We start from the raw sequence: 19,103 nt of genomic DNA, 5'->3' as shown, positions 1-19,103 counted from the left end.
ATGATGTTGAAGTAGCAAGTGGCAAGGGTTCCGAGATTGTGAGGAGGGGGGAGTTCTACTTTTGCCCAATGTATCTAGCTTCATCGAATTGCTACATGTCTTCTAAAGGTAAATTTTAACTTACCCTTTCCGCTAGTTTAGATCTTAAAACAGTTGTCTACGGCTCTTTGTCTAGATCTAGATTTGCAGACTTGTCAGAGACAACAAACGCTGATGATACTGACAGTACTCATACTACGACGTGATGAATAACTTTGAAACACAGACAGAGAAAGGAGCTTGTTGTCAAACAAAATGCTGAAATATATGTTTTGAAACACCAGTGTGACTAAAATCTTTTGTAACGTCGCTAAAAACTGTATTTTATTGAAAATACACTGATATCTTACAAACAACAGACCAGTGCTTTTCACTAGCATCAGATACTCTAAAATCAGCGTTTTTATGTCAGATACAAAGTAAAAGAGCTGAAAAGTAGAAACAGCGTCTCTTGTAGCAAGTTTGGAAAATTTAAGTGTCCCTGCTTGTTAAGGTTCCAGTGTTTGAACTTTTACGGAATGCTTCGTTTCTTTCACACTTCTCATTTTCATCAGCACATTTGTAGGCCAATGGATTCAACAACGATTGTGTATCTTGATGTCTCTGTGGATTACCAAACTGCATAAAAATAAGCATTCCCTAATGATGCAACCATCAACAAATGTCCACTGTCGACGGAGAAAAATTCAACAATATATTGATCTTCTGCAGGTTCCGAATGTAATGCCTCTGACTTACGAGATTAGTACATCCTAAGCCAGATATGTAGAATATACTCCGCTACGATAGGCACAGCTAATCTGCGTAGGTAGAAAATAGTTCTTGTATTTCCTTGGGTCCATCCTCAGTGTTGAAGGATTTTGTCTTGATAATGTAATTTTTTGTAACTGCACTTGAAATGTCGTACACGTCACGGAAGAACTCTGGAGTCTTCATTTCTGAAAGAAAAAGAAAATATTAATCAACAATCAAAAGACGATTGTAAGGCAGTATAAAAAGAGAAAATATACAGTAACTGTAACAGAGCTACGATATCCAAATTCTGGTAGTTTACTGAGCACGGTCTATGAATGCATGTTGGAAAGTAATGATTCCGAACATTTTACGTGAAAATTCTAAAAACCTTTTTAAATAAAACCATCGTAATTTACATAACACGTCTTTATTCTTTTTGTATACATATTAGTAGCCTTTAGCCCCTACAGGGCTCCCAAATTGTACGGTGTATCACGACAGTGTGTAACGTGGTTGTCAAAACATTGGGTAGGAGTGATACCACAGTGGAGTGACGATGATCCATGCCACATTTGTATGTTAGGTTTCAAGTGACTCGGATGTTGGCAGACCTTGAGGTGGATGTCAGGTGAATGACATTCGAATAATATTAAGTCTCGAGACCGCCCCCTTTTCATGCGTGTATTAGGTGTGGGATATTCCTTCCGTGAGAACCAGGCATCGATGCATCGTCGTTAATTAATCACTTGTTTCCGTGTCACATCCAAAATGCAACAGTGTTGGATGTAGCCTTATAGCAGATACTGCTGTTTTCTCCTTTTTACTTTGGAAGTCGGCTTGTTCCAGTAAAGTGTTTCTTTGGGATCCCAGCAGTGCCGCCCTCGGAGATAACTTCGGAAACGATACGACGTGCAGATCCCCAACTTTCAAGATCATTATACACGGCAACTATAAATGATTCATTCATTTTTAAATTTCTATATTTTTCAAATTAATATATGTACATTTAGCACTGGTGCATGAACAGCGCCGTAAACTCGTCAAGCTCGCATTGCACCCACCAGCTGGCGTGACAAAACGGCGACAAGCAAGAAGAGAGTTTCTGTATACGAATATGTAAGATGTTTATCCATGACAAAAATGTAGCGTGCCTTCACAAGTAATTATGGAAAAAAATCGGCACGTGGACAGTGCGTTGTGTGTTGGTGTGGACAGTTTAGGGACCCTGCTTGTCTCTGTAAACAGAGTAGTGCTGGTAGACCAAGTGTGCCAAATGCAGCTGTGGAGAGGACAGGAGAAAGCTTCGCACACAGGCCACGAAATCAATGGTCAGAGCAAGCCACGGACTTGGAACAGCGCAGAAAACAATGTAGAAAATCTTGCGGAAGTTGGTTACGTATCAAACCGTACTAAATGCGTCTCGTGCAACAAACAAAACCGGAATGTTAAGCTTCGCTTCACAATTCAGAAAGCGCTTGGGGATATTCATTTCACCTCTAAGCTGACATTTAGGGACGAAGGAGCCTTCCATTTATCTGGAAACGTTCACCGCTACAATGTGAGATTGGATGGATCTGAAAATCCTCATGAACGACACAATTTTGCACGCTATGCCTCAGAAATGCATCGCTGAAGTCTACCAGTCAATTGCCGAACAACTCTATCAGTCAATGGCCAGCCGAATAACAGCTTGCACAATGGCCGTAGGTGGATCATTGCATTACTAAGGAGATGAATTTGTCGAGCTCTTTCTCTTAAACGAATCATATATTTTTCTGGAAATGTAATCATTTGTGGTCTGCACATGTACGTCGCATCTACTAATTCCCGTACCATTTGGATGATTTCTTGCTGGTGCGTGGTTTTTCATAGAGTGTATGTGCACTCATGGGTAAAGGAATGGGTAAAAAGCTCTTAACCCCTAGATCAATTTCAATCAAACTTGGTACACGTATTAGTTTCCATCTAGAAACGAGTACTGTGTGGTAAGAATGAGCAAGCTGCTGTAGGGATGGTGACGATAAACTGTAGAGAGAAGCGAGGAAAAAAATTGCTTTGAACACTATGGGACTTAACATCTATGGTCATCAGTCCCCTAGAACTTAGAACTACTTAAACCTACGTAACCTAAGGACACCACACAACACCCAGCCATCACGAGGCAGAGAAAATCCCTGACCCCGCCGGGAATCGAATCCGGGAACCCGGGCGTTGGAAGCGAGAACGCTACCGCACGACCATGAGATGCGGGCAGAGAAGCGAGGAGCGAAGATTGATAGACAGCTAATGAAAAGGAGGACACGGAGACAGATAGGGTTGAGGAGAAGATGAACAGAAAGAAGAGGAGAGAGAAATGGACAGAAATGTAAGAGCAGCAGACAGACAGGGAGAGAGCAGTGTAGGAACGAACAGAGGAAGGAAAGAGGAGGATATGGACAGAGAAAGAAAGGATATGTATAGAGAGGAGAAGGAAAAAGAAGTGGACAGAGAGGAGGATGAAATGTAGGAAGAGGAAGAGATGGTGGCGGACAGAGAAAGAAAAGAGGAGGAGATGTACAGAGAAAGAGGGGTGATAAGTAGATGGACAGAGAAAGAGAAGAGAAATGAAAGGAGCTGATGGACAGGGAGAGGGGTGGAGTTAATGGTCAGAGAGGGGCAGGAGGAGTGGGTAGAGAGCGGTGAGGATACGGGTGGGTATGGATGAGATGGACAGAGGGAATGGCACGAGAGATAGATACAGAAAAGGGAGAGGAGATGGACGGAGAGTGAGTAACAGATGGCAGCTAGAGTGTGGGAAGGAGGAGACGGATTTATGGAAGACTGATATAAATAAATACATGGGCAATTCTGGGTACTATGCTAACTACGTACAAAAAGAGTTCATGCCGCTGTCGTGTGTTGACAGCAACAGAATCATACGTTTAAATACACCAGACTCTTCAGCTGTGCTCCAGCTTCTGAGACTGGCTGCATACTTACCAGTTAGAGCCCGAAGGATGCATCCCGCTGGTGACACACCGCTGACACCAGCCGGCCCCCTGCGTGATCTGGTGTGATCTGTGGGCAGCGAGCGGTGTGGCAGCCACGGGCGGCAGCAGCAACAGCAGCAGCTGGCTGGCTGGCGGCTTCACCTACACTGCGTCGGGTCCCCTGTCAACATGGCAGGTCACACTGTGATGCAAAGCGGAACACGTACCCTGCCCACACACAAACTGCAACCTCTGGAAGCGTTAAGGGGAGGAACTCAAATCATGAGTTTCATGACCATTACTGCCTCAAGTGAAAGATTTTGTCACCCCATCAACAGCAAATGGCTGCTGTGTACTGCAGCGTTATTCACAAGTACCTCAGGGGTTTCACTGGGCAACTGCGCGATAATTACGAGACCCATAAAAATGACACAATCTAGTGTCTAGAGTACGTTTCCAAGTTTTCAGCTCGCGTTCCTGGTAGGGCACAGTTTATGATGCGGTGAACGTCAGCTCGAGAGTAGATGCAGAGGCCGCTACTAAGGCGTGTCACAATGTGGCGTGCAGTGGACCGATGCGTCTGTTTTGAGCTCTTCAGTTCGCTAAATGGTAGTCAGTCTCCACGGTCCAGCTATGATTTAGTACCAAGTAACATTTATAAGCTCCAACACAATAGGTAGCAGTCCAAGGGTGGTACAATACAATCCGTTAGACTGGCAGCTTATTTGGTGCGAAGAAAACAGTTCAGTAGGGACGGTCAGCAGAGATGTTGGAGCGTGTGTGGGAATCATTTGCCAGGAGCCCGAAGATAGGGAATACACGTGTCAGCTGGGAACTGTTGTACAGCAGTCAACCGTCCGGTGCATTCTCTGCGCAGTCATACCAGGTGCTACATGCTCCGGCTACTTGCGACAACGAGTTTTGTTTTGACGTTTTCAATGACTTGCAGATGCTCCTGGAGGAAGGAGGTTTTCCACAGACGTTAGTTCTCGGTGACGTATTGACTCTTCATGTGTCTGGATAGGCCAGTCAAGCTAACGTGCATGTTTGAGGCACACAACACCCAGAGAAAATTTTGGATCACATTCATAACATACCTAGAGTTAATGTAATTTGACCCCTGTTCTTTTCAAACGTTTATGAACTGCATTTCTTACCGGAGAAAACTGTTACTGTTTTCGTAAACCTGGACATGCTACAACAATGGCTTACGTCACAATTATAGCAAGACAGTGGAGACTTCATTTTGCAACAAGATGGTGCTCCACGACTGTTTGTTTTATGAATTCGTGATTACCTTAGTGCCAAACGTGGTCACCGACTTCAAATAAAGTGTGCCATCATTCACTTTCACTTAATTTGGAACAGTTACAAGAGAGGATAATTAATGCGGTCGCTGATATCAGCCCGGACGTGTTGGCGTGTGTGTGGAATGAGTATGACTACCATATTGACGCATTCCGCGTCACAAGTGAATCATCGCATATTCGTCACCTGTGATGCGAGATGAAAACTGGAGGAGTTCCTCTACCCACTGATGTGTGACATTCTTCTGTACGTCTTGTATTTTAGCACTGTTGTCTTCTGAAACACCAAAGATATTTAGCAATAACCTCGTATGTTATTCAGCTTGACATAAAAACTATAAATCATTTCACGCAACAAAAGGATATCCAGTCTGTTTATGAATTTCTGTCACTATATTTACCTTTTCATGATAGTAGCTATTAAGGAAGAAGGATTAGTTAGTTGTCAAGTAGCCCAAAGTTTGTACTTGCGGCAGCAAGGCGCATATCAAGCGATGGTGACCAAGGAAGAAATTCTTCCTTCTGTTTAAGACGAAGTAATTTACCTCATCAAAAGTTCCGGAAATACCTATGTATTGCGGAATTCCCCACTATGTGTCATGAGAGGGGAGTCCATCAGCATAAAGTGAGAGGAGGGGTGATTGTTTGTTGTCAGTAGAGAAGCAGTGACGGTCAAGAAAGTTTTGTGACATCGAACGTGAACAAGTCATTTCTTGTCATGTGAATAAAAAATCCAATGGGGACATTTCAATCCTGCCCAGCTCGACTGTTGTGATTGTGAAGTGGAAACGCGAAGGATCAGCCGCTTGTAAACCAAGAGCAGACAGACCACATACACTGGCGAACAAGGACCGTCGAGAATTGCAGAGGGTATTGTAAAAAGTCGCACGAAATAAGCGGAAGTAATCAGTGGTGACTTCCAAAGTTCTACGAGCAGTCCTGTGAGCATATTGACTGTGTGTATTCAGTTAAGAAGAATGGGCTGCACTGGTCGAGCAGCTCCTCATAAACCACTCGTTATTTCTGCAGTCAATGCTGAGCGTTGCTTAGCACAGCTATGCCCCTGCACATTGGATCACTGTACACTAGTCATTTGAAGTGATAAATCACACTATATTCTGTCAATATGATGGAAGCATTTCGGTTAGGCGACTGCCTGGAGAACTTTAACGGTACCTGCCGTCTTGTGTAGTGCCAACAGTGAAGTATCGTTTCTTCTTTTCACGGTTAAGATATCGTCCCGTTATTGCGCTTACGAAGGATATAAATGTCGAAGGATATAAATACAGTTCACAATACTGTATAATCTTTAAATTCGAAGATCATTTTGGAGGCTACAATTATCTGCATCAGCTAGTCATAAATCACTATCTTTGAGGATGTGGTCTGCAGATGATAGCATTCCGGCAATGGACACGCCTGCCAAGAGGCCCGACCCAAACTCAATGAAATACGTTTGGGATGAGCAAGTAAGCCGATTTCACTCCAGACCACCATGGTTTCGGTTTTTCAGCGAGAATGGCCTGTCCTCCACGGACTTTCAGACACCTCCTTGTTAGTGTCCTCACGACTGTTCATGCCGTTGTTATGGCGAAGGGGGAACACACCTTATACTGATGTCGAATAATAAGTGTCCGGAAACTATTGATCAAAAAGTGTATGTGATCATCATCGGATAAGTCTTCCATCTTAAAGTAGCAAATAAAGCATACAGACTTTGCCCGGATGTTGGTTACTAGTAAACGAGTTAGAAAGGATCGAAGAAGGGCAACTCATTTCACTGCAGGTTCAGTGGGTTCCGGCTAGAGTGTCAAGGAGATGCTTTCGCATCTTCGGTGGCAGATGGTTAATTGAAGCGATCTGTGTCACACAAATATATCGCCAGCAAGCGCTGACAAAAATGATGGAAACTTGCCAAAATTCATCCTTCCCAAGTACCGTTTTCAAGTGAAATAGGAAACAGAAAATTGTGGTGGTTGCTGATGCACTCTCCAAAACATGCGGTGACGTGACTTGTAGCTGTTTATACAAATTAAACATATAAATAAGACGGGAAGGAAATTCAAATTAAAAAGAGCGTGTGCAGTATCGATAATATCACTCAAACTCTACACGTCACCGTTGTTGTTGTTGTTGTTGTTGTTGTGGTCTTCAGTCTTGAGACTGGTTTGATGCAGCTCTCCATGCTACCCTATCCTGTGCAAGTTTCTTCATCTCCCAGTACCTAATGCAACCTACATTCTTCTGAATCTGCTTAGTGTATTCATCTCTTGGCCTCCCTCTACGATTTTTACCCTCCACGCTGCCCTCCAATGCTAAATTTGTGATCCCTTGATGCCTCAGAACATGTCCTGTTCAGTACTGATAACAGTGTGGGACTGAAATAGTAAAATAGAACAGAAACTGGAAACTTACTCTGAAGTAGAAATTATGGAGACAGAGCTATTCGTGTGTGCAAAACATCTAAACAGCATACAGAGTCACCATGAAATTGTGGCAACATATGGAACACATGCAATGTTGAGTCCACACATAGCGAAATGGTCACAACAATTTAAACAACATCGCACAGAGCTCAGTGATAGCGATGCCGACGGCAGGCCACCGACATCCACGACAGAGGATGAGAACATGCTGTCGAAGAAGGACATCAGAAGGGATAGTGACTTTTCAACGATGAGGACACTCACACAGCGGTCCTTAAATGATTCCGTAGCCAAGAAGCTGGTTCATATCGTGGGGGAATTCAACTACTGGTGGAACATCCTTACCAGTGTTTACAAAAAGTTGGAGACTATGCCTAAGGATAGTGTTTTGTACCTGTGTGTCTTTGAAATGTGGTGCGGCGATCAATAAAAGTTACTTGCCTTGTCACAATAGTGTGTGACTTACTTTTTTGAGTTGTTGTTGTTGTTGTGGTCTTCAGTCCAGAGACTGGTTTGATGCAGCTGTCCATACTACTCTACCTTGTACAAGGTTCTTCATCTCTCAGTACCTACTGCAACCTACATCATTCTGAATCTGTTTAATGTTTTCATCTCTTGGTTTCCCTCTACGATTTTTACTCTCCACGCTGCCTTCCAATACTAAATTGGCGATCCCTTGATGCCTCAGAATATGCCCTACCAACCGGTCCCTTCTTCTCGTCAAGTTGTGCAACAAACTCCTCTTCTGCCCAAGTCTCTTCAATACCTCCTCATTAGGTATGTGATCTACCTATCTAATCTTTAGCATTCTTCTGTAGCACCACATTTCGAAAGCCTCTATTCTCTTCCTGTCCAAACTATTTATTGTCCATGTTTCACTTTCATACTTTGCTACACTCCATACAGCTACTTTCAGAAACGATTTCCGGACACTTAAATCTATACTCGATGTTAACAAACTTCTCTTATTCAGAAACGCTTTCCTTCCCATTGCCAGTCCACATTTTATATCCTCTCTACTTCGACAATCATCAGTTACACTCCTGAAAATTGAAATGAGAACGCAGTTAATTCATTGTCCCAGGAAGGGGAAACTTTATTGACACATTCCTGGGGTCAGATACATCACATGATCACACTGACAGAACCACAGGCACATAGACACAGGCAACAGAGCATGCACAATGTCTTCACTACTACAGTGTATATCCACCTTTCGCAGCAATGCAGGCTGCTATTCTCCCATGGAGACGATCGTAGAGATGCTGGATGTAGTCCTGTGGAACGGCTTGCCGTGCCATTTCCACCTGGCCCCTCAGTTGGACCAGCGTTCGTGCTGGACGTGCGGACCGCGTGAGACGACGCTTCATCCAGTCCCAAACATGCTCAATGGGGGACAGATCCGGAGATCTTGCTGGTCAGGGTAGTTGACTTACACCTTCTAGAGCACGTTGGGTGGCACGGGATACATGTGGACGTGCATTGTCCTGTTGGAACAGCAAGTTCCCTTGCCGGTCTAGGAATGGTAGAACGACGGGTTCGATGACGGTTTGGATGTACCGTGCACTATTCAGTGTCCCCTCGACGATCACCAGAGGTGTACGGCCAGTGTAGGAGATCGCTCCCCACACCATGATGCCGGGTGTTGGCCCTGTGTGCCTCGGTATTATGCAGTCCTGATTGTGGCGCTCACCTGCACGGCGCCAAACACGCATACGACCATCATTGACACCAAGGCAGAAGCGACTCTCATCGCTGAAGACGACATGTCTCCATTCTTCCCTCCATTCACGCCTGTCGCGACACCACTGGAGGCGGGCTGCACGATGTTGGGGCGTGAGCGGAAGACGGCCTAACGGTGTGCGGGACCGTAGCCCAGCTTCACGGAGACGGTTGCGAATGGTCCTCGCCGATACCCTAGGAGCAACAATGTCCCTAATTTGCTGGTAAGTGGCGGTGCGGTCCCCTACGGCACTGCGTAGGATCCTACGGTCTTGTGTGCATCCGTGCGTCGCTGCGGTCCGGTCCCAGGTCGACGGGCACGTGCACCTGCATCCTGCATTGCTGCGAAAGGTGGATATACACTGTACTAGTGCCAACATTGGGAATGCTCTGTTGCCTGTGTCTATGTGCCTGTAGTTCTGTCAGTGTGATCATGTGATGTATCTGACCCCAGGAATGTGTCAATAAAGTTTCCCCTTCCTGGGACAATGAATTCACGGTGTTTTTATTTAAATTTCCAGGAGTGTAGCAAAGCGCTACTTTAAGTGTCTCTTTTCCTAATCTAATGCCCTCAGCATCACCCGATTTAATTCGACTACATTCCATTATCCTCGTTTTGCTTCTGTTGCTGTTCATCTTATATCCTCCTTTCAAGCACTGTCCATTCCATTCAACTGCTCTTCGAAGCCCTTTGCTGCCTCTGACAGAATTACAATGTCATCGGCGAACCTCAAAGTTCATATTTCTTCTCCATGGATTTTAATACCTACTCCGAATTTTTCTTTTGTTTCCTTTACTGCTTGCTCAATCTACAGATACAACCTGGAGAGGCTACAACCCTGTCTCACACCCTTCCCAACCACTGCTTCCCTTTCATGCCCCTCGACTCTTATAACTGCCATCTGGTTTCTGTACAAATTGTAAATAGCCTTTCGCTCCCTGTATTTTACCCCTGCCACCTTTAGAATTTGGAAGGGAGTATTCCAGTTAAAATTTTTAATAGCCTTCTCTAAGTCTACAAATGCTAGAAACGTAGGTTTGCCTCTCCTTAATCTTTCTTCTAAGATAAGTCGTAAGGTCAGTACTGCCTCACGTGTTCCAATATTTCTACGGAATCCAAACTGTTCTTCCCCGATGTCGGAAGAAAATCAACACACGTAAAGGTAATTTCCGGGGTACCTCAAAAACGTGTGATAAGACTGATAATGTTTACAAAGTACATAAAAGATATAGCAGAAATCATCAGATGCTCTTTGAGACAGTTTGTAGATAATGCAGTTGTCTATAACAAAGTAACAACGCCAGAACCATTATCGATTCGCAGAGCGAAACACAACGGATTGATGAAAGGTGCAGGCTCCGATAATTGGCCCTCATCGTAAGTAAGTGTAACACATTGCACGTACACGGAAAAAGAAATCCACTAATGAACAACTACGCTATTCATCAGAAACTGCACGAAACAGTGTCTACTGCAAAATATCCTAAAGTAACTATCCATCGCGACCTTAAGTGGTTGTATTCGGAGGCCGCTCCAGCTACTGCCGGGTCTGGATACTGACGAGTCCTTTCTATTTGCTTCCGTCCTCCCATCACTTTTCTTCCTCGACTTGTTGCCAGGTCACACCTCTGCTTCCCATCGTGTTCTTGGGCGCCCTCTAGCTCTTTTTCCATCCATCTTCAGTTCTTCCACAATTGTGGGAAGTCCCTGCCCATGCATCCTGTTAACATGCCCGTAACTTCTTAATCTCTTGTTATTTGAAATTTATCTTCTCATACATTCTAGTTTAAGGTCCTTTCTAATATTTGCATTCATTACTCTGTCCTTTCTTGATTTCCCCTTAATTGCTTTGAGAAATTTCATTTACCCTGCTCGAGTCTCCTCCATTCCCTTCCTGCCATTGTTCATGTTTCTCCTTCATAGGTGACAACAGGAAGTAATAACTCTTATACATAAGGAGTTTTGCTTTTTCTGAAACTTCCTTATTCCAAATCAGGTGTTTTATTGTTTGGCAGAAATTGCATCCCTTCTGTAACCCCCTATTAATGTCGTCGGTTATTCTTTCATCAGTAGATATTTCACTCCATAAATAAGTGAAACTATCTACCAATTTGAAGGGTTATCTATTCAAAGTAATATTCCCGTTGATCCCTTCGTCTTTTCCAAATACTATTAGTTCACTCTTATCTTTTTTCATTTTTAATCCGTACCTTTTCATTATTTCCTTCCACGCATCAAGTTGTAACTGTACATCTGCCTCTTTATCGCGCCATATTACCATATCATATGCAGATATTACAGTAGGAAAATGAGAAGCCAGACAGAGGTTTAAAGAAGAGTCTTGAGGGAATGTAACTCATCTACGAAAGAAATGGCTTATATGGCACTTGGCGGTGAACACACATTGGAAGCGTGTATTCGTCATCGCCATACTGGCGTATCACCCGGCGTGACGGTATGGGGTGCCATTGGTTACACGTCTCGGTCACCTCTTGTTCGCATTGACGGCACTTTGAACAGTGGACGTTATACTTCAAATGTTTTACGACCCGTGGCTCTACGCTTCATACCTGCGAAACCCTACATTCAGCAGGATAATGCACGACCGCATGCTGCAGGTCCTGTACGCGCCTTTCAGGAAACAGAAAATATTCGACTGCTGCACTGGCGAGCACATTCTCCAAATCTCTCACCAATTGAAAACGTCTTGTCAATGGGGGCCGAGCAACTGGCTTCTCACAATACGCCAGTCACTACTCTTGATGAACTGTGGTATCGTGTTGAATCTGCATAGGCAGTTGTACCTGTACACGCCATCCTAGCTCTGTCTGACTGAATGCTCTGGCGTATCAAGGCCGTTATTACGGCCAGAGGTGGTTGTTCTGGGTACTGATTTCTCAGGATTTATGAACCCAAATTGCGTGAAAATCTAATCACATGTCACTTCTACTATAATATATTTGTCGAATGAATACCAGTTTATCATCTGCATTTCTTCTTGGTGTAGCAATTTTAATGGCCAGTAGTGTGTTTCAGCCTGCAGTTCCTGTTCTGAATTTTGTGAAAGTTTGTGTATGTGTGTGTGTGTGTGTGTGTGTGTGTGTGTGTGTGTGTGTGTGTGTGCACTAGTTTGAGTATGTGAACGAACTTCGGTGAAATGGCCAGAGTTTCAGGACGACACCTGTCATATTTCCACGGCGGCGCTCCCACAAAGAGACAGGGACGGGTGGGTGTACAGAGGGACTCACTGTGTGGCGGCTCTCGCCCTCTGTGGCGGTGAGAGCGGGCAGACGGCGGCGACGCCCGCAGCGGCCGCCGCGGCGCCCAGCGTCACGCTGCCGCGGGCGAAGATGGCGGAGGCGGCGGCGGCTGCGGTGGCGGTGGAGGCCGCTGGGGTCGGCGGGCTGCGGCCGGAGGCGGAGACGGCGGCGGGCGACGTCTGGGGGCAGCGGTACGGGCTGTGGCCGGCCCCGCCGCCGCCCCCCGCAGGGCGGCAGCACAGTAGCAGCGCGGAGCGGCCGCCGCGGCGCACCTGTCCGGCGTCGCTGGCCAGCCGCGCGCTGCTGGCCGTGCTGCTGCCGACTGCGCACACACACACACACACAGGACGCGGCGTTAATTTCCACTAGGCCAGGGGTCTCCAAACGTTTTAGTCTGCGGGCCACATTGACTCCTCCACGAAGTCATAAGGGCCAAGATCTACCTAGAGGGATAAAAGAACCCTAACACTCCATGATCACCGTAATGTAAGGCTAAAGCAAAGATGAAATCGCAGAAATCTAAGGTTGTGGGAATAGCTAGCACTGAAACGAACTACGATTTTTATTTATTCACATAATTTTGATTGGTGGGCGTACCTGACCGAATTTCTGACATTTTTTATTCTGGCGAATTTCACCGACAGAAAAGTATGTCACTGCATTTTCTTCACGAAAGCGTCCTGCAAAGTTAACGAAATCTGAAAATCATTGTTAGCAACACTATTGCTACAAGACGTAACAGAGGTAGAGTATGTCAACGCATTGTTCATTCAAGCAGCGCAACAATAAGTTTAGTTACGTAGTCTCGTAGCGAGTAGCAGAACCAGAGCAAATATTTGATAGTTCTGTTGCGTGAGTGTGTCTATGTTGCGAGTGTCGCATGAATTTTTTAGTGCCTTGTGCGCTTTACTAGTAGGTGTGGGACAATTCAAAGTTTGAATTCGAAGAGACAAGGAAAATCGAAGTACGTAAAGAAAGTGAAACCTCGCTTAAGAAGCATCTTCCATAATGATTGAGTACTAAGGCTAGTTGCCGAAGTGGCGTCCATTTGAAACACTTGCACCAGACTCCTGATTAGAATAACATGCAAAGAATTTTTTTACTCAAAATGTTTTCGCCAAACTAGTCTGTTAACATTTTTTTCATTTATTGCACGGAGAATGGTCTGTCTGTTTATTGTGAATAGCCACAAGTTTAACCATGACCTTCCGCTTTGTAAAGATAGAGCTCCGACAATGTCGCGGTGGTCACGATAGGCTTGCTGGTAATATAGGCACCACCTCAAATAATTGGCGGGCGGATACCAGGGATGTCCGGCCAGCTATCGCGGGCCGGTTTGCGGGCCCTCGCGGGCCGGTTTCGGCCCGCGGGCCGTAGTATGCAGACCCTGCACTAATCTACTCTACCATCAAAATATCCACGGGTGTACTGCCGGTCTATAGTGTCCAACGGGCACAATATTTCGGCGATCAAACATGTCGCCATCATCAGGTGAACTGACGGACTGAGCTCCTGTGAACGTGCCGGCACGGAGATCCGTACGCTATGGCTGCTCAGGGGGAACTGGGTTCGGTCGCGGCGGCGGCTGATTTAAATACCCTCCGCCCGCGGCGCGCTCCCTCCGCCGTCCGCGCCCCGCGCCACGGTAGCGCGGTGGAACAGATTGCGACGGCGTCTGAGATGACGTCGGTGTGATGGCTCTGTCCGCCGTGGTCGTCACAACTATGCGTTTGCTCGATTTACTCTTGATTAACCCAATCGCTGGTTCCCAAGCCTTGCTAAGATTATAGCCACAGTCACGGTTTATGAGGTCGTCATTGGTGCGAATTTCGATGGCCTCTCTAACAACGCTGTCCCAGTATCTCGACGTCTGTACCAGAATCCTCGTGCGGTCATACTCCATAGCGTGATTTTCCGACAAACAATGTTCAGCGACCGCCGACTTGCTCGGATACATCAGTCGAGTGTGCCTCTGGTGTTCACGGCATCGATCCTCGACGGTACGCATCGTCTGACCAATATACGACTTGCCACATTGACACGGAATCTGGTACACGCCGGCCTTCCTCAAACCGAAGTCATCTTTGGCGCTCCCCACCAGTGCACGAGTTTTATTCGGAGGACAAAACACAGTTCCGACACGGTGTTTCTTCAGAATGCGGGCGATTTTCCCCGAGAGTGCGCCTGTGTATGGAATAAATGCAGTGCCTACCTCCTCCCTCGTGACTTCATCCATCTCAACAGGTTGTGCTGCAGTGGTTGGGCGGAGAGCACGTTGGATCTGCCACTCTGAGTACCCATTCAATCGAAACACAGTTCTCAGATATTCCAATTCCTGCGGTAGACTCTCTGTGTCAGAGATAGTGCGCGCCCTATGTACTATAGTTTTAAGTACCCCATTCCTCTGTGAAGGGTGGTGGCAGCTGTCTGCGTGCAAATACAGATCAGTGTGTGTTGTCTTTCGATACACCCCATGACCTAGGGTGCCGTCAGCCCTTCTCCTGACCAAGACGTCAAGGAAAGGTAATTTACCCTCCGTTTCAGTCTACCATCGTCTGTAGCAGGCCGTAGCATGAAGCAGTCGTTCTGATTTGAGTCATCAGATCACTGCTGACTAACAGTACCTCATATCAGAGACGGAGGTGTTTATTATACGACACTGCGACTGCTTAACCTCCGTGGTCATATTGGTATCAGCACTGTATGTACAAGGTGTGATCACAATGGAAAAGTAATTTTTGTTTTTCTTAAAGAATTTTTATTTATTCATCAACCAACTTAGTCCAATTTAAAGTAATCCCCTTCATATAGAATACACTTGTGTCAGATCATTTCCCAATCTTGCAAGTACCCCTGTAACTTCACTTTTCGTTATGGTTTTCAGCTCCTTCAGATATTCTATTTTTATCTCAGCGATGGTGGCAAAATGACGTCCTTCCGTGTTTTTCTCCGCCCTCGGTAATAGAAAAGTATCGGAGCGGATCAAGTCAAACTACATGACGATAATGCTCCCTCTCATACCTGAATGCTAATTCGTAATTCATTAGCAAAAAACCATACCGTTATTTTGCCTAGTTTCCACGAATGGTTTTGCCACAATTCTCTTTCTTTTCTTTGGATTGTTTCACGCAAACGGTGCTTAACTTCCAGGTAATACTGATTCTACGATCACAACGCAGGAAGGCATGATGCGCTGTCCCACTGTAATTGTGGAAAACAATGAGAAGCCGTTTCACATATGATCGAACATGTCGAGCCCATATTGGTGTTCGGTCTTCACGCAGTTTCCATCGGGACGACTGGGTCATGATTCCGACGTCATCCCCCTATACCAGTCCATCGTCCCCTGTTATGATCTTCATTAGAAGTTCTGGATAGTTGTTGACTTCATTCACCAATCCCTGACGATGTTTACTCGACGTCGTTTCGGTCGAAATTCAACAATTTTGGAACAAACTTTGGTGATACTCGTTTCATGGTGAATATGCTGCTTCGCATGAGCCAGAAGATAGCCGACGTCATCGGAAACCTCTCTGATGACGATTCCGCTGCTTTCCAGAGTCATTTTCTTTAGTTCGTCCACATTGACGTCAGTAACTGATGTGCTAGGGCGTCCAGGATGGATGTCGTCTTCAGTGCCCTCTCGAGCCTCTTCTATAGGTCTACATCACTCATCAACTCTTGTCACTCTCACAGTAGATTCGTCAAAAGCCACAGTCAACATTTCGAATGGGCAGTTGCATTTTATTGCATTTTTCAAGAAAAGCTTAGTACTAATTCTTTGAACCACCTTTTTCAAAAGTATAAATTTGCGTAGCACTCGAATGTACGTGTAACATTTTCAGCTGTATCAATAAACTAAATATTGAAACAGCTGAAAGTGCAAACAGAGATCACGAACATGTGTACACAAAAGATAAAAAATATTAAAAACAAGATGTATAAAGCCAGCGAAATTAAAAGAAATGGTTCAAATGGATCTGAGCACTATGGGACTTAACATCATAGGTCATCAGTCCCCTAGAGCTTAGAGCTACTTAAACCTGACTAACCTAAGGATATCACACACATCCATGCCCAAGGTAGGATTCGAAACTGCGACGGTATCGGTCGCGCGGTTCCAGACTGAAGCGACTAGAACCGCTCGGCCACATCGACCGGCAGCGAAATTAAAAAAATCCCTTTACCTATTGATCACGTCTCTTATCGGAGGAGGTCACCACAGCAAGATGTCAATTCAAAGTCTCAGTAAGTCAAAATTTCTTTAACTCTCAAGGCCCAAATTTCTGTGCGCTACGAGGATTAGAAACTGATAGGGTGAAAATTACTTTTTGGTATCGGTAAAACAGGTAAGCTACTGTTTTAAAATGAGTCGGCTGATTCCAACGCTGTACAGCATTGTCACTAATGTGTCAGAAAGCGTTTAAGGCCTCATAAAAATATATTACTATGTAGGCACTAGGTCTGTTGATATTTTTTAAAAATTATTGGCAATCCAACATCGATATTTAAAAAACTACCATTATCGGCTCACATGTCGAAAAAGTATCGATGTACGATTACATCGGCGGAAAACATATTGACGTACATGCCTAAAAAAAATTCGGCTGCACATTGCAAATACACTGCCGCTATTACAACTGTATATTGACGTATTGATTTATTAGATATTCTATGTCAGATTTGTCCGGAATACTTAATGTTTAATGAATACTTAATTTTTTTCATTTCTGCCAACGATATAGCGGTTGTAGTGTCAAAATTGCTTCGTGAATCTAAATGTCGTAGGTTCTGTTGGTGAACGTAAAATTATGTTCTGTTGATTATTTATTTACACGTCTAGTTCCGTTGGACTAAATTGAGGAGCAAATCTCCAGTTTCATGGACGTGTCAGAACATGAAATAACAACATAAAAATAATAACACATAAAAGAAAGCCGGCCGCGGTGGTCTCGCGGTTCTAGGCGCGCAGTCCGGAACCGTGCGACTGCTACGGTCGCAGGTTCGAATCCTGCCTCGGGCATGGATGTGTGTGATGTCCTTAGGTTAGTTAGGTTTAAGTAGTTCTAAGTTCTAGGGGACTAATGACCACAGCTGTTGAGTCCCATAGTGCTCAGAGCCATTTGAACCATTTTGAACATAAAAGAAAATCTTTATGAACCCGAAAAAAGTTAAGCCATAATTTTAAGTAAACGCAATCAACAATATATCATAGGAATGAGCTTAATTTTTCAAAGAACTCCGTGACTGAATAGAAGGAGTGACCCATGAGGAAACACTTCACTTTCGATTTGAAAGCGTGTAGATTGCTGCTAAGATTTTTGGATTCGCGTTGTAGCTTATTGTAAATCGGATGCAGCAGTATACTGCACACCTCCCTGCGCAACAGTTAAGGAAATGCGATCGAAATGCGTATTGGATTTCTGCCTGCTATTAACTGAATGGAAGCTGCTATTTGTTGGGAAAAAGATGATACTGTTAACAAGAAACGACAGTGAAAAGTATATATACTGAGCCCATGTCAAAATACGTAGACTAGTGAACAGAGGTCAACAAGAGGTTCATGAACTTATTACCCGTTTCTGAGCAAAAAATATCGTTTTAGAATGGGAAGAGTTGCCCTTTTGGGGTAATACCATAGGACATAAGGGAATGAAAATAAGCAAAGCAGACTAATTTTAGTGTCGAACAATCACTTACTTCAGATACCGTTCGAGTATTGAAATTGGCAGCATTAAGTCTTTGAATAACATCTTGAAAGTGAATTTTCCACGACATTTTACTGTCTATCTCATCACCTATAAATCTGAACTCTTCAGTTTCACTAATGATATGCCCATTCCGTGAAATTAAAACGTCGGGTTTTGTTGAATTTTGCGTTAGAAACTGTAAAAAACGGGTGCTAATGAGATATGTCCTACTACAGCTTCAAAAGAACAACTTCAAATATTTTCCGAAAATTGTGAAAAAAATATAATAGTAAACAGAAATATCGGCATGCGGCGTTACCGTTTTGATGTCGATACATAGATATATCGATGGAAAATAAAATGCTGATGTAGGTCGTTATTGTCACCGAAAAATACCGATATATCGACACATTGATATTTTGTCAACAGCTCTAGTAGGCACACCAGGAAGAGAGTTACAAATTTCGTCTGTCGCTAGGACAATTGCTCTACTAGATTAGCGCATTGTCCGAAAAGTGTGAATGTTCTCGGTTTGCTTAAGACGCAGTTCCGCTTCAGTACTGATAACAGTGTGGGACTGAAATAGTGAAATAGAACAGAAACTGGAAACTTACTCTGAAGTACAAGTAAGCGAGACAGAGTTATTCGTGTGTACAAAACATCTAAACAGCATACAGAGTCACCATGAAATTGTGGCAACATATGGACCACATGCAATGTGGAGTCCACACATAGCGAAATGGTCACAACAATTTAAACAACGTCGCACAGAGCTCAGTGATAGCGATGCCGACGGCAGGCCACCGACATCCACGACAGAGGATGAGAACATGCTGTCGAAGAAGGACATCAGAAGGGAAAGTGACTTCACACAGCGGTCCTTAAATGATTCCTTAGCCAAGAAGCGGATTCATATCGTGGGGGAATTCAACTACTGGTGGAACATCATTACCA

At 44.5% G+C, this 19,103-nt stretch overlaps 1 long non-coding RNA gene across 1 annotated transcript; it reads right to left on the bottom strand.

Annotated features, from left to right (window-relative positions):
* Positions 1-350: 350 nt before the first annotated feature.
* On the bottom strand, positions 351-12,614 carry LOC126336152 (uncharacterized). The gene is made up of 3 exons (XR_007564903.1): positions 12,448-12,614; positions 3,754-3,924; positions 351-977 (listed from the first exon to the last, which is right to left on the bottom strand). It is a non-coding gene; the product is annotated as an uncharacterized LOC126336152 (long non-coding RNA).
* Positions 12,615-19,103: the final 6,489 nt, after the last annotated feature.

Source organism: Schistocerca gregaria, chromosome 2 (genome assembly GCF_023897955.1).
Source record: "Schistocerca gregaria isolate iqSchGreg1 chromosome 2, iqSchGreg1.2, whole genome shotgun sequence".
NCBI classification, from domain to species: Eukaryota; Metazoa; Arthropoda; class Insecta; order Orthoptera; family Acrididae; genus Schistocerca; species Schistocerca gregaria.
The sequence above is the reverse complement of the archived record's forward strand: the minus strand, read 5'-3'. Positions and strand labels throughout refer to the sequence as shown.